Source organism: Schistocerca nitens, chromosome 10 (genome assembly GCF_023898315.1).
Source record: "Schistocerca nitens isolate TAMUIC-IGC-003100 chromosome 10, iqSchNite1.1, whole genome shotgun sequence".
Lineage (NCBI taxonomy): Eukaryota > Metazoa > Arthropoda > Insecta > Orthoptera > Acrididae > Schistocerca > Schistocerca nitens.
In genome coordinates this window covers 128235725-128252919 of record NC_064623.1, presented here as the reverse complement: position 1 = coordinate 128252919, position 17195 = coordinate 128235725, and the positions used below count along the sequence as shown (strand labels likewise).

The 17195-nt window shown below is 36.9% G+C and overlaps 1 protein-coding gene across 1 annotated transcript in view; it reads left to right on the top strand.

The window, feature by feature from the left end:
* LOC126210568 (serine/threonine-protein phosphatase 6 regulatory ankyrin repeat subunit B-like) overlaps positions 1 to 17195 on the top strand; it is a 110632-nt gene that overhangs the window by 91640 nt on the left and 1797 nt on the right. The window lies entirely within an intron of this gene.

The following is a 17195-nucleotide window of genomic DNA, read 5'->3' as shown; positions in this document are numbered from 1 at the left end:
ACACTCACTGAAGGGGATTTAATGACACATTTCTCTTCTTCTGTCATTCTGTACACCAGCTTGGTTCATGTTCTAACTGGTCCCTTGCTTGTTACAACAACATAAACCTTGCTGCAAGAATGAAAAGCATTAAAGTTGACATTTAGTGTAGATTTTCAGCAGCATTCAAATTCATTTTATCATTTTTAACTGAGATTTTGGCAATTTACCTGGTCATAAGTGCTACTGTATTTTCCCGCTTATAAGATGATTTTGATTATAAGACAACCCCTCCCCCATTTTTTCCTTCAGAAAGGTTCTTGAGAAAAATTTATTTTTAACTTATTCTGAATAATCAAAATTAGAAACTGTTTTATTGAGATAAAGTATCTAAAAAGTTAACATTATACCTGTTCTAAGTTTATGCTGTTTATTGATTGTCTACATTTTGATAAAATGAGGAGAAATAATATAAACCAAAACAAATTGTTTACATCAATTTGTGGATCATTTTCTTTTCTACATTTTTCATTTAATAAGCCTGTTATCTGTAGTAGTCCAATATTTTTAATCATCATCATCCTGATAGCATAGCTGTGAAATTTATGTCTTTGTTTTCACATTATTTGGCAGTTTCTTCCAAATATGTTGTGATTTGTGATCCAGTGGTTACTGTGATATTTTGTTTCTGTGCTGACATGAGGATGTGTCTTGCTTCCAAAGTTATCTGCCCACTGCTCACATGGGCTGTGTACAGCCAACAGCCTTTCATTCCTGTCATATGTCACGGTGAGCGTCAACAACGTTTGCAGCACAAAACACCAGAGTATGCGACTGAACCCTATCTAGGCTTTTAACGTCTTCTGTGGAAATAAATATTATTGTTTAGTATTTGTCCAGTTTTAAAGTCAGTTCAATTATGACTTCAGACAGATTCAGGCGGATTGTTGTTCAGACATGGTAGATGATCCTGAAAAGCTAAAGTATGCAGTATAGATTCCCTTGGTTGGCAACATGACATAATTTGCTGCCCGCTCGCTACTCCCCTCCCTGCATTCTTCTAGGTCTCAGTCAATTTGGTATCACTGTTTCCCTTCTAACCCTTCTGTAATACTGTCCTTGAGCATGGACTGCAATATTTTGTAGCATTCAAGTTGTACATATCAGCAGCAAGTAATACATAAATAAAAGATCACAGTCACGTGTCATTACAATTTTCAAACTTTCACTTCTCCCGCAATCTACTGACTTCTGTTGGTACTATCTCTTCCTACTGTAATATGTGAACAGGGACCAAATTTCTTATTTGCAATCCACTTAGTAAATCACTACAGTCTCTCATAATCAAAGTATTGAGCTGGGTTCAGATTCAAGTAATGTTTTACAAAATAAAACACTTCTGCTTTTGAGTGTTACCTTTACTTAAGAAACAGTACTTATGTTTGTACACGGTATCCATACATGTATGAGAACTTCTATGGCAAACCTGTTCAAATACAAGAACAGTTTGTAAGGTAAATGAATTTAATGCTATTTCCTCCTACCTTTACAAAATTGTCACCCGTTTATTGTAGTGCCTAGTTCATAGTTTGTCCCACATCCCTTGCACTAGCACCATGCAAATGAAATGTCACGTGATTGTTAGAGCAATGCTGATACTGTGTCGAGTGCTTCAGCGTATCGGGAAATCCTCAGACTTGCCCTTCCAAAGTCTTCAAAATAAATCTGCATGTGACCTCAATAGCCAAAGTTTCAACTGTAAATCCAAGACAACCCCTGCATACTCCATATAATCTGTGTAAAAATGCTAACCATTACAGCAATAGTTTATTCTGCAAATATAAGATGACCTTGTATTTTTTCGAATGACAAATTTGGGGAAAAACCATGTCTTATAATAGGGTAAATACGGTAGTTGCTAGTATACTTGAACAATTAAGTACAATTAACAAAATACTGTTCCAGTATACTTATCTTCATCTAGTGTATCATCTTTTGTCATTGTCTAGGACAGGCTTCTCCAAGCTCTTCATGTGAGCTGGCTCATGCTTACTCCTTGGCATTGAGCAGCTGACTGACTCGTGTTGACGGAGGGTGGGGTGGGGAGATGATGAGGAATCCTAACTGTGTAACTTCACATTAAAAGCTGTTGTCAACGATTCTAATTATGCGACCACTCAGTCATGTTCTGTGGAGATGTCGTGTTTTAGTGGCCTAGTAATACATTTTATCAAATTTATTTTCTAAGACATTTGCAGTGATGAGAAATAACAATGAAATGAAACTTCCATTTCTTTTAATATCTTGATGAAATAAAGAACATGGGGCATCTAAGTACAAAATGTGATATTTCACTCAGTTGGTGCAGCCTTATGATGACTATTATTTTCAGGCAAAGTGTAAACTGACACTGACTTCTATTTTAAACATAAAAATACAGAATGTCTATAAATATTATGTACTTTGCTTTTCACTAATGCTCCAGTGTTGGTACCACTTTATAATATGCATTATTTCATAAACAAGTTATTACCTGAAGTCTTGTACTGGGCTTCTGGGGTAGATTTTGATCTCTTCATTGCGGAAAAAAATTGCTTGCACATGTATGTAGACCTGAACATCAACATAACCATTGCTGCAGACTCACAAAATCTTGGAGATTTATGTTGAGAAAGATTCTTATAAAATTGTTAGACTAATTTTATACGGAACTTGCCACACAGCTGTCTGTCACACTGTAGGTAAGTTCTAATACAGTTTGTATACTGTCAGCACCAGCTGGAGAGGAAAGTGAAAAGACATTAAAATTTTCATTTAATTTCTGAAAATCCTGGAAGTTAATCTTAGATTTTCACGATGAATGAGATCTGAATTGATTTTTTAATGTTGCCACTTTACTTGTACTGTTTTGTTCTATACAGTTATGTAGCACCTGAAGGTGTGATAAGAGCCCTGATAGCCGAGTAGTGTAAAATTCTTTATCCTAATAAAGGAACTTAGAAATTAAAAGTGCAGCAGATTTTATTCACCATGACCACCCCAATTAACAGTTATGGATGTCCCATTAAGAGTAAAGAATCTTTGATTCTCGGAAAAGATCAAAGAGTGTATGTTGATGCTGTTCAAAATTCCATTTTGCTCTCTTCTTTAAAGATGACTGCTTGCAGAAGTGAGCAGTGCTCCCATATTCCCTAGCTTTCTGTTTCACAGTGAGAGTTTCATCTTAAACCCCAATTTCACCCTGATTAACACTCCGACAGGTATATTATTGGCATTGCTGAAGTATTCCTCACTGCCTCCAACTATCCAATTATACATATCCTTTTTCTAGCATTTTAGGAAGTGGATTATGAAGGATTCAATTGATAACAGTTAATCGTGGATAACAGATTGAATTGTTTATTACTCAAATTGTCACTCCTTCTAAATCAGTTCAAATTAAACTTTGATTTAGTAATTTTCCATATGCAACAATACAAAATTAATTGCTTCACTCTGAAACTTTTGACACAATTCTAATGTGGTACAAATAGACTGAACATATTATCGACATCATCCAAACACACATCTGAATGTGTCTGCATCTAAGAAGGTGACCGATATAGTCTGACTGACATATTACACCAAGCACACACACGATAACAACAATGACAATAAGAATTCACAATCCATTGTCAGTGGGCAAATATTAATTTTAACTGCAGGAGACAGCTCCAATCAGCTGTAGCTGTGTTAATATGATACTCAATCTGTGGTAATAGTAAACAGTAGACTTACAAAAAAAGTCAAAACCTAGCAAATATTATGATGTGTGAGGATATGGATCTTGACACATCCCCTCAGACTTGAAAATATAAATTTCTGCTGGGAGTGTATGGAAACTTAGTTTCATTGTGAAACGAATGAAAAAATGGCCCCAGCAGACAGGAAAGGAATAATAGTGTAAGACTAAAAGACAATAAATTAAAATGCACATGCAGTTATCAAATGTTGTTACATCAGTAAAACGCTTCAAAGACAAGTACAGAACAATATAAGTGAAAAATCTTTGAAATGTGATGTTCAAGAAAAATATAAGTTACAAAAATACATAAAATAATAATATTTTCAGAATCTTTTTACCATATAGAAGCTGCACCAATCAGTGTGAAAGTAACTATTAATCAATAGGCGTATATTAATGTGAAAATCTTTAATTCTCTCTCCACAAAATGAAATGCATTCACATAATTAGACACTCAGGAAATATTGTTATTTACATAATGTTATGAACAGAATGATTGAAGATGCTTGTGACATTAAACAACTGTTGACTAATTGTACAGGTACATTGAATTATGTTTTCGACCTACTCTGTAAATGACTCTTTACAAAGAAATTAGTAAGCCTCAAATCAACAATTTCTAGTCCTTAACATTAAACAAATTCTTCATACTTAGAGGAGTATATACTTAGAGAGGATCATCATTTAATGAGGTATTATCATTATGGGCAAACATCAATTAATTACTTAGCAGTGTAGTGAGACTAATTATGTAATGTTGAAAATGTACACACAAGATGCATTATCTTTCAAACTTCATCAAAAAAATATATTAAAGACTAGTAATCTCAGAAGGGAATAGAGAACGCAGGGTGAAGATAGCTTTGTGACACTCTGTTTACTTGTGAGTTGTGATCAAAAAGTATTGGGAACTTTTATGTTCATTAAAGAACCTTAATTTATTCAACAACATCTACTTTGCTCCCTTTAAAGTATTCCCCCTCAGATATCATACACTGGTGCCAGGGCTTTCTACAGTCTTGGAAGACTTCTGGAAGTCACTTTTCATTATGGTGTCCAGCTCCTTCTGCAATTCTGTTTTTATCTCATCAATGGTGGGAAAACAATTACCTATCATGGTTCTCTTCAGCCTTGCTCATAGAAAGAAGTCACAGGAGGCCATGTCCGTGGAATATGCTGGCTGAGGCAACATAATGGGTTTGCTTTTTGCCAAAAAAAAAAATATGAACAAGCATTGAGGTGTGAACAGGAGCATTATCATTATGCAGTTTCCACAAATGATTTTGCAGCAATTCTGGTCATTTTCTTTGGATTGCTTCACACGAATGGAGCATAACATCCAGGTAGTATTCCTTTTTGACTGTAAGAGCAGAAGGCAGGATCTATCCATTGCAAATGAAGAAAACAGTGAGAAGGATCTTCACATGATCGAACTCTTCGAATATTTTTTTGGTCTTGTCTCTTCAGGCAGTTTCCATTGGGATGACTGAACTTTCTTTACAAGTTTTGGATTGTTGTTACCTTCATTCAGCAATTCCTGAGTGATGTCTAAGTGACATCATTTTTGGTCGAAATTCAACAATTTTGGAACAGACTTTGCTACTAAACATTTCATGCCAAAACCACCTGCAAAAATAGCTGTACATGAGCCAAAGGACATACCAAAATCTTCAGCAACCTCTCTGATGATGATTCGGCAATTTGCCAGAATAATTTTCTTTACTTCTTCGCCAAACAGAATGTTTCTGTGATGTGTATTAAATGATTTCAGAGTACTAAAATTTGCACCCTGTACACCCCAAATCATAACCAAAAGTAATGTATTCTTCTTGCTATGTTATATACACACAGTAGGTAAAAATTCATCATTTTTTTATTCCTTATGGTTGTGTAATTTTAATGACCTGCACCTATGCAGTAATATAAATTTATTTTGTTCAGAGAACTATGTGGAGCATTGATTTGAAATGTGTACCATGAGACCTATAGAGGACCTAACTACAGCATGCTAGGTAGTTGGTAACTGGTCCTGTGTTACACAAAATTTGTCTTCAACATCCCGTTTTTTAAAGTAAAAATTCACCACTCTCAAAAACAGGTATAACCTTTTCACCTGTCAATAATAAACCAAATATACATCAGAAGCATGTATACATGATATAAAAAATTAAAAATTGGATGTTTGAAGCCCACGAAGTTAAATTCCTTTTACTTTTTCATCACAGCTTGTAAGCAAATGTAAGTTTGTACATAAATACCTCAGAATTTTTTGAAACCCAGGTGTGAACACACTTTATGTAGCACTATTTGATTTTAATCATTCAGTTCCCTCATGGGTACTCAATTTTGTAAGAACCTAACCAGCACTTATTCTGTTAAATGCAACTGAAGTCCCACAACATATGTCATATGGATGTGTTTACACATACACTGACCACTGTGCAGCATGTGGTAGATGGACCAGCACTTTCTGTGGTGCCATCATGTGAGCTGACATTGCATTTTTTCTTTGAGTGAGTTGTTTGACCTTTATGATGTAGTGGTGACCTAGTGACACACATCAGCACCTCTTAAATAAAACAGACAGCAATATCATGTAGCAACAATACTCACATTTCCCGTGCAGCCATACATGTAAAGACTCAGCACATGCAAAGTAGCTTGGTGCAGTACAAAAACATAATTTTATTACACACTATCATTGGGAGACTATTATATTCTACCACTGGTAGGATTCTCCAACAGCCCACTACACACTCAGTTATGATAGATGAGACAGACAATGAATTTCTATACAAATTGAAGTTTTGCAAGCCATCAGAAGCTGTTAATCACTTGACAGTAACCATGAAGTTTCTTCCACTTCACTGTCCAGTCACCTTTTGTCTTCTTCTTTCAAACATTAGCATACAGTCTTCTTCTCAGACTATTTTGAGATCCAATGTTCCACTTTAATTTCTTCTCCAAAACTGTTGTGAAGTTCCAATCCCCATCCCAATCCTTTGATAAATATTCAGCTGGGAACATTGTTTCAAGTTCTGGAGATGTCTTACATTTTTCCGTACTGTGCTCGCTCAAGAAGTAGTCACCAATATACAAGGATTGTGCACAACTGCGAATCTTATCTGACTCATTACCAATCTATGAACATGAAATTTTAACTTCTCCATTGATAGTGAAATTATCAATCATTACGTTGGTGTAGCAGTATTCATTGTAGCTTTCTTACATTAACAAGTCGATATCCTTGTGGATCAAACTTGAATCTTTGTCACCATTGCAGTTATGTTTGACCTTGTCCAGTTGACTCAGCTCCTTAATATTAATTTCAAGATCAGAAGAATGTCATTCTATGAGGCATATTCAGGAAGTAAGTGTACTGTGACACAAAATTGTTGAGGCTTTCGTGGCCACTTGCTGACAAACTGCCTATTGGCTTCTGTCTCGGGTTCTTCGGCCGACGTTCATCTAATGATTTTTCTGACGTTTCGCCAGCACGAGTGGCTGGCATTGTCAAAGCTTCACCCTTCATTGCCGGTGGTGAACTGGAGCCGAGCTCGCGGGCACAGACTATATGTACCTGGCGCGCCAACGTCCGAGGGCTTCTCCGCGGTCATTTCCGGTGCGGTTCTCCTCTTGCTACCTGCGACGGTCGTTCGCTGCAGTACGGGAAGCCAGGATCCGTTTACCTTAACGCTTTCCTCTTTCTTGTTCAAACTGTTCGCGTGTTTTTGTATTTCTACAGCTTCTCTGAACAAGCGCGTGTGATAGTGGTTCTGGCTGTAGAGAACCAAAGATGTCTGCTTGTGTCTGTTTATGTGTGGATGGATATGTGTGTGTGTGCGAGTGTATACCCGTCCTTTTTTCCCCCTAAGGTAAGTCTTTCCACTCCCGGGATTGGAATGACTCCTTACCCTCTTCCTTAAAACCCAAATCCTTTCGTCTTTCCCTCTCCTTCCCTCTTTCCTGATGAGGCAACCGTTGGTTGCGAAAGCTTGAATTTTGTGTGTATGTTTGTGTTTGTTTGTGTGTCTGTCGACCTGCCAGCACTTTCATTTGGTAAGTCACATCATCTTTGTTTTTAGATATATTTTTCCTACGTGGAATGTTTCCCTATATATATATATATATATATATATATATATATATATATATATATATATATATATATATATATATATATATATATATATATATATACTTTCTGAACATGCCGTTTACATCAGAAGTTGGCTTGTGTCTGAATTACTTTAATCACGATTTTTGCATAATAACAATTACATTATGAATGATTGTACTTGATTCAGTAACATGATGAACTTCTTGTTATGGTACTATTAATTGGGACTGAACTTCAGCCATCTAAGATATTTTCTCTTCAGAACGGTGTTTACTGTCTTGTTCAGTATTTGTCAATCCTATTAGCCCATTTTTCAAATCTGGGAATAACTCTTGCAAGTCATTATGAGTATCTGTTACATGTTTTTCCAACATGTCATGCATTTCGTGTTTGAATCTCTCTCTGCCTTCAATTTTTGATTATCTGCCTTCAATTCTTGATGATTATCATCTAGTTTTTTGTTTGAATTTGGTCAGAAAATAAAAGATGTAGAAAATGAAAAGGGAGTGAAGAAAGGAATATTTACTGAGGAGAAATGGAGAGGCTGGAGAAATTAACGTAAATTAAGGTCAGGTGAGTGGCAAGAACCAAGGATTTGTAGCGCCACTTCCCAACTGCAGAGTTCTGAGAAACTAGTGTCTGTGGGAATAATTCAAATGGCACGTGTGGTGAAACATGCACCAAGGTCAGAGTGTTATATTGTAGTGTGTGCTCTGCAATAGAATATTTGGAGTTGCCAGTATACACCCTCTACCTATAGCCATTTACCCTAACTAGCAGTAGTCATGCCGTTGTAAAAGGCCAAACAGTGTTTACATAACAGCTGGTACATGACATGTCGTTCCACATCTCTCTCTTCCTTTAATAGCATATGTTTTGCTAGTTACAGGGCTGATATTGGTGGTGGTAGAAGGGTGCATAGAGCAAGGCTTACAGGGGGGTGGTCACAGGGATAGGAGGTGTAGGGTAGGGAAATTGGTGCAGGAGTGTAGGGTCTGACAAGGATATTGTGGAGATCACGAGAGAGACAAAAAGCTATTCAAGGTGTGATGGGAAAAATATTGGACAGAATGGACCTCATTTAAGGGCATGATTTTAGCAGATTGCAAATTTGACAACAATTTTCTTTCTCAAGTCCACTTACTTTGCTCCTATGCGATACTTTCATGTTTTTGTGTGTTTGTTTTTCACTAAACTGTACTAATCAACTTTTACTGCCAGCTCCTGCATTACTTTCTCTGCCAAATACAGTAGATTGTCTCCTTCCTCTTTCGGTTTCCCCTATTTTTAAAATTTTGTCTGTTCTTCCCTACTTCCCCAGAAAAAGCTCAGACAGTGCAGTGCGAAAATGTAGATAGTTTATTATGGTTACAGAGACGTTGCATCAGAGAAAAAGAAACTTATCACGAATCAGGCAAAGTTAATGAAAATCTGCAAAAGCCAAAATCACTCTGTTACCAGATCAAAGATCTGGCTATGGTAAAAGGGCATAGTGGTATGAGGCTTCCTCCATACCACTAATTTCAATGCAAATGAAATCATATTTAATTAGCCAAATTAACCATTTTTATAAGAGATTGGTGCATAGGTTCACATCGTTTTTGTTTTGCATTTGGTTATTCTGGTTGCTAAGATTTATTTATCAATTGTCATTTTTTCTTTGCAGTTCATTGTTGCTGTTTGAGTTTGCATATTACCATTTTGTCATTTGGAGACAGTGAATGGAGCTGTGGACTGTAGAAAATGGAATGCCAATAGGAGAAATTGGAACATTCCCGACATATTCTTCTGCTGAAGTTCAGTAGAGGGATGATAGCAGCGGAGCCAGCCAGAAACATTTGTGACGTGTGTGGAGATAATACTATTGGACAGAGGCTGGCAAAAACTGGTTCTCTCATTTTAAGGAGGATCATTTTTGACATTATTGGCTCTCCGCATTCAGGAATCTTCAGGGTTTGATGAAGATCATTCTAAACACATTAATTCACAGTCATACATGTCAGTATACATGAGAACTGGAAAATGTGATGAACTGTGATCATTCCACCATCGTGCAACATCTGCATGTAGTGGGGGAGATTCAAAAATTTGGTGCATGGGTTCTGCATGCTCTCAGCCAAAATAAGAAAAACAGTGGGTAACCATATGGGCATCTGTTTGCCTGTCATCAGTTGGTTTGTGAACAATGCCAACCATTCCCATCCATTACTAGCATCTTTATGCTAACATATTTACTGCCAGTAACTCAGATGTCTTGCCGGCACAATCCAAGAATGACAACCAGGAAGACTGCATGAAGTGATGCTACTCCACAACAGTACCCACCTGCATTCTGCTAGTCTGACAAGACACTATACAGGGGCTGGGTTAGGAAGTCATTTCGAAGCCACTTCGCCTGAGCTTTCACTGTCATATTTTCACCTTTTTCTCTCTCTATCGAACAGCCTTTAAGGAACTTCCCTTTCAGATGAAAATGCGCTCCAAACAAGGTTCAATGTGTTATTTGTCTCAAAACCACATGATTTCAATAATCACAAAATCAAAAAGTTACCATTGTAAATAGTGACAGTGAATGTGTTATTGATAACTGTGTATATGTTGTGTTTATTAAATTTATAGAAAAATGTTACAAAATTACGCACAAACCAAATAGCTACAAAGGGGGACATTATGGTCAGCTCTAATGTGGTGGCACTGTTAACAAATGTGCCTACCAAAGACTACTTTCAAAGTTCTATAGTCAAGTTACTTAGGCCACATCAACCTATTTTTTTCTACAACAGTCAGTATTATGACCAACAGATGGTGTTGTGACAGGAAGCCCATTAAGTCCAGCAGTTGCAAATCAGTTTGTGGGAAAGCTCAAAGACATCTCCTTAGATACACCTCAACTGTATTTAATGGGAACATCCTGTTAACTACAAAATTAGCAAAAGAAAACTCTTTGCCCTTTCTCGATGTTATTGCCCACTGCAAATGCAATTTCTTCAACATCCATTAAATTATGAGAAATGGAAACATGGTGAATAAATGAAAATAATGTAGGACATGAACAGTACAAATCTTGTCACACCTCCTTAGGGAAAATAAAAGTTTACTTCTGTCTGCAAACTCCCCATCCATGTGGCACATGTGGTATTCAGCCCACCAGAAGCTCTCAGGTCAGCCAGCCTGGTCTCCTAAGAATAAACTTTCTCTATTAGATGTCAGTGTGATGCTCCGATTCCCTCTCCGTGTTTTGTCATCTATAGCAGGTGCACATTGGGTATCACATGATCACTGCTTTTGGAATGCAGGTTCAATGTCTACCAAAATGCTCTCCTATCTGTGTGTGGGATGATTTTCTTAACTAAATCAAGTGGATTGTGCAAAATTATTTTTAGTACCTGCTATAAATTTCAGGTTCATGTATCAGTGCTGCACTGAGGCAGCAAAGTGTTTAAAGATAGCAGACTGTGTTCTGGCTGCGTCAAAGAGTTTTATCTGTGTTTTACACTGAAATACCATTAAGGTCTATGGGATCAGTATGATGTTCAGTTAGCAGGGATGTGAGAGAGTTGCAATTAAGTTTGACAAAAACAATTATTGAAAAATTTTTGGTGCCAATTGTTATACGGTTTCTCAAAATATTCACCTTTGAAATTTATACACATTTGTACACATTGAAACCAGTTCTGTAAACTGTTTTTCCACACTAATGTTGGTATCTTAAAAACAATGTTTTGGAAGAATGGAACAGGTTCCTGAGGTAATGAAAATTGCTGTACACACTTTGTCTGAGCTACCATTGTTTATAAAATAATTGACAGATTTTAAAATAATTGTAATGTCACATCTTAGTAGTGCCATCTTGTGGTTGTTCATAAAAAAATTAAAAGATAATCATCGTAAGAGTCAAAATTGTCCCAGGTTAGTGGGGCTTATTGGAGTGTGTAATAAAAATACTGTAATGTTAAAATTGTATCCACTTCAAGAAAGAAGCCTTGCAAAAGCATACCCAGAAAACTGAAAGAAATGCATCTGCATCCTTTCTATGTACACCTGACACTGCTTCAATAATTCTTTCCACGGCAATATAATTCTGCAAAACTCCTCATCAAGATATAATAAAAACAGTCAGCTCCATTATCAAGAAAAATTGTATATTTTCTTACGTCCTCTCCTGCCATCTGCACACCACACACTTTTCATTTCAATAGACTTGCTCTCTACAGTCATAATGTATCACCAATCGTTTTCAAACCATTAAAAGCGCAGAAATTAATACAAATGGGAAAAAATGTGTATACACTTGTAGCATTGGGAAATCATGTTAAATTTCAACTTTTCACTCTTTTATTTCCTGCTGTTTTTATCCTCTCTCTCTCTCTCTCTCTCTCTCTCTTTCTCTCTCTCTCTCTCGCTCTCTCTCTCTCTCACACACACACACATACATACACATGCGCATACTCGCGCGCCCACTATCAGCCTCCCCCTCCCCTGTGGATATAAGAAGCCATATTTTTGCCCAATCAAAATTTTTGCTCTCTCTGATGACTTTGTTCTGAAAGGAGCATTAAACACTAATATTATTCCTTTAGAATTACCAAACCTTTAATGACATGTATATCCTGAAATGTAATGACCAAAAAGTGATTTCTTTTCCACCCATAGTCTTGCATGAGCTTCACAAATCTAGAGAAAACTCTGATGAGCCCTACCATTGATAAACCATCCTTGAAGGTAAACATGTCTTGAAATTTAGATCCTTAACAATCAGCAGTCATTGACACCAGAGTGACCCCCCTTTCCACCAGGACACTAAGCAGTTTTGCTTTTGCAATGCAAATACTAGCAGATTCCACTGACTTGAATACTCAAAAATAGCTTACAATAGTTATTTTGAATCTGTCATTAGATGTTGTTGTTGTTGTCTTCAGTCCTGAGACTGGTTTGATGCAGCTCTCCATGCTACTCTATTCTGTGTAAGCTTCATCATCTCCCAGTACCTACTGCAACCTACATCCTTCTGAATCTGCTTAGTGTATTCTCTACAATTTTTACCCTCCACACTGCCCTCCAATACTAAACTGGTGATCCCTTAATGCCTCAGAACATGTCCTACCAACCGATCCCTTCTTCTAGTCAAGTTGTGCCACAAACTCCTCTTCTCCCCAATCCTATTCAATACCTCCTCATTAGTTATGTGATCTACCCATCTAATCTTCAGCATTCTTCTGTAGCACCACATTTCGAAAGCTTCTATTCTCTACTTGTCCAAACTATTTATCGTCCATGTTTCGCTTCCATACATGGCTACACTCCATACATATACTTTCAGAAACGACTTCCTGACACTTAAATCTATACTCGATGTTAACAAATTTCTCTTCTTCAGAAACGCTTTCCTTGCCATTGCCAGTCTACATTTTATATCATCTCTACTTCGACCATCATCAGTTATTTTGCTCCCCAAGTAGCAAACTCCTTTACTACTTTAAGTGTCTCATTTCCTAATCTAATTCCCTCAGCATCACCAGACTTAATTTGACTACATTCCATTGTCCTCGTTTTGCTTTTGTTGATGTTCATCTTATATCCTCCTTTCAAGACACTGTCCATTCCGTTCAACTGCTCTTCCATGTCCTTTGCTGTTGCTGACAGAATTACAATGTCATCGGCACACCTTAAAGTTTTTATTTCTTTTCCATGGATTTTAATACCTACTCCGAATTTTTCTTTTGTTTCCTTTACTGCTTGTTCAATATACAGATTGAACAACATCGGGGAGAGGCTACAACCCTGTCTCACTCCCTTCCCAACCACTGCTTCCCTTTGATGTCCCTCGACTCTTATAACTGCCATCTGGTTTCTATACAAATTGTAAATAGCTTTTCGCTCCCTGTATTTTACCCCTGCCATCTTCAGAATTTGAAAGAGAGTATTCCAGTCAACATTGTCGAAAGCTTTTTCTAAGTCTACAAATTCCAGGAACATAGGTTTGCCTTTCCTTAATCTAGCTTCTAAGATAAGTCGTAGGGTCAGTATTGCCTCACGTGTTCCAATATTTCTACGGAATCCAAACTGACCTTCCCCGAGGTCGGCTTCTACTAGTTTTTCCATTCGTCTTTAAAGAATTCATGTTAGTATTTTGCAGCCGTGATTTATTAAACTGATAGTTCGGTAATTTTCACATCTGTCAACACCTGCTTTCTTTGGGATTGGAATTATTATATTCTTCTTGAAGTCTGAGGGTATTTCGCCTGTCTCATACATCTTGCTCATGAGATGGTAGAGTTTTGTCAGGACTGGCTCTCCCAAGGCTGTCAGTAGTTCTAATGGAATGTTGTCTACTCCCAGAGCTTTGTTAAGACTCAGGTCTTTCAGTGCTCTGTCAAACTCTCCATGCAGTATCATATCTCCCATTTCATCTTCATCTACATCCTCGTCCATTTCCATAATATTGTGCTCAAGAACATCGCCATTTTATAGACCCTCTATATACTCCTTCCACCTTTCTGGTTTCCCTTCTTTGCTTAGAACTGGGTTTCCATCTGAGCTCTTGATATTCAAGCAAGTGGTTCTCTTTTCTCCAAAGATCTCTTTAATTTTCCTGTAGGCAGTATCTATCTTACCCCTAGTGAGATAAGCCTCTACATCCTTACATTTGTCCTCTAGCCATCCCTGCTAAGCCATTTTGCCTTCCTGTCGATCTCATTTTTGAGACGTTTGTATTCCTCTCTGCCTACTTCATTTACTGCATTTTTATATTTTCTCCTTTCATCAATTAAATTCAATATTTCTTCTGTTACCTACGGATTTCTACTAGCCCTCATCTTTTTATCTACTTGATCCTCTGCTGCCTTCACCACTTCATCCCTCAAAGCTACCCATTGTTCTTCTACTGTATTTCTTTCCCCCATTCTTGTCAATTTTCCCTTATGATCTCCATGAAACTCTGTTCAACCTCTGATTTAGTCAGTTTATCCAGGTCCCATCTCCTCAAATTCCGACCTTTTTGCAGTTTCTTCAGTTTTAATCTACAGTCCATAACCAATAGATTGTGGTCAGAGTCCACATCTGCCCCTGGAAATGTCTTACGACTTAAAATCTGGTTCCCAAATCTCTGTCTTACCATTATATAATCTATCTGATACCTTCTAGTATCTCCAGGATACTTCCATGTATACAACCTTCTTTAATGATTCTTGAACCAAGAGTTAGCTATGATTAGGTTGTGCTCTGTGCAAAATTCTACCAGGTGGTTTCCTCTTTTGTTTCTTACCCCAAATCCATATTCACCTACTACGTTTCCTTCTCTCCCTTTTCCTACTGACGAATTACAGTCACCCATGACTATTAAATTTTCATCTCTCTTCACTATCTGAATAATTTCTTTTATTTCATCATACATTTCTTCAATTTCGTAGTCATCTGCAGAGCTTGTTGGCATATAAACTTGTACTACTGTGGTAGGCGTGGGCTTCGTTTCTATCTTGGCCACAATAATGCATTAACTATGCTGTTTGTAGTAGGTTACCCGCATTCCTATTTTCCTATTCATTATTAAACCTATTCCTGCATTACCCCTATTTGATTTTGTGTTTATAACCCTGTAGTCACCTGACCAGAAGTCTTGTTCCTCCTGCCACCGAACTTAACTAATTCCCACTATATCTAACTTTAACCTATCCATTTCCCTTTTTAAATTTTCTAACCTACCTGCCCAATTAAGGGATCCGACATTCCACGCTCCGATCCATAGAACGCCAGTTTCCTTATTCCTGATAATGACATCCTCTCGAGTAGTCCCCGCCCGGAGATCCTAATGGGGGACTAGATATGGGATAATTTTCTGAGGAAATTCAGGTAGTGTATCTCGAAAACTGAAACTACAAAAGAAAATAGTCGACACGTGTGTACTGCACAGCAAACAGATTCTTGTCTCCCATTATTTCGGAAACTACAAATCCTAACTGTTCCCTGCATATACATTCATGAAATCATAATTTTCCTACACAGCAGAAAATAATTATTTGAGGAGAATCATTTTAACCATACAAATAACACAAGAAATAAAAATAATTTTATGCTGCCCACACACCTGTTGAAATTATATGCATTGACTCCACAGTATATGGGTATGACAATATATAACAAGTTAATGGGCAAAAACGTATTTAATATGTAGCCAGAATTTTTAAAAACGAGGCTGCAGCAGATTCTGATGAAAAAATGCTGCTATTCAATAGAATAATTTATAGAGGATGACATGATCATTTGAGCAAGGGGTAATTAAGTGTTAGATTTTATTGTATGTATGTATAACAAAATTGTATAATAATAATAATAATAATTATTATTATTATTATTATTAATTATGTTGTCTGTTTATTATTATTACTATTATTATTATGTTGTCTGTTAACATCAGCTGTTCTTTGTTTATGGTGAAATTTTACCACAGTTTGACGTGTCCCCTGTACCTGAATCAAATTATTTATATTATGTACATTATGAGACAAGTAAACCAAAATTTACAATTCATAAAGGCAAGTGGCTTCTTGCATGTGCCTCCGCCCCCCCCCCCCCCCCCCCGCCCCCTCCCCCACCTCCCCTTTCCCTCCATTTCACGATCACAGTGTTAAATATAAGCTGTTGCTTGTACCATACCCAGTTATCCTTGCTCGGCCTAAATTTCAGAGGCTTTCTTTTGTAGTTTTTTACACATAAAGGTATAGCCTCCACCTCTCTCTCCAACCATGCAGTGACATGTGTATTGTTTTTAACTGTCAAATCAAGAGAGGAGCTTGATTTTTCTTTTAGGGTTCCATGCTTAGATCTGCAAAAACAGAACTCTTACAGGATTGCTTTGTTTCCTGTCTCTCTTAATTGTTAAGAACCCATTTCTAAAGAATGAGTACTTATATTAAGTTCAAATTAATGTCACATATTAAAATCTATGGTCCCTTGGTGGTGTAAAAATTTTTAAAATTCTAAGGCAGTGAAATTAACGGATACGGCTATTTATGTCACGTATTTTGATACTTGGAAACTCACTCATCAAAATCAACAGGGTAGGTCTTGTTGATGTAAAATCATGAAATGTGGCAAGAAGCAAGGTTTCACAGTTCAAGTTAAGGAAAACATCCGAAAATCATTGATTTTTTATTATATAACATGAAAAAATATTTTTTGTCATTTTTATCCATCTGGCTGCTTAAATGCCTGTTTGTCCTCTTTCTCTAGAACAGCTTGGCATGCCAAGTTCAAATTTGTCATATACTAAGGTCTATGGTCCCATGGCAGGGTAAAAATTTAAACTTCAAAGTC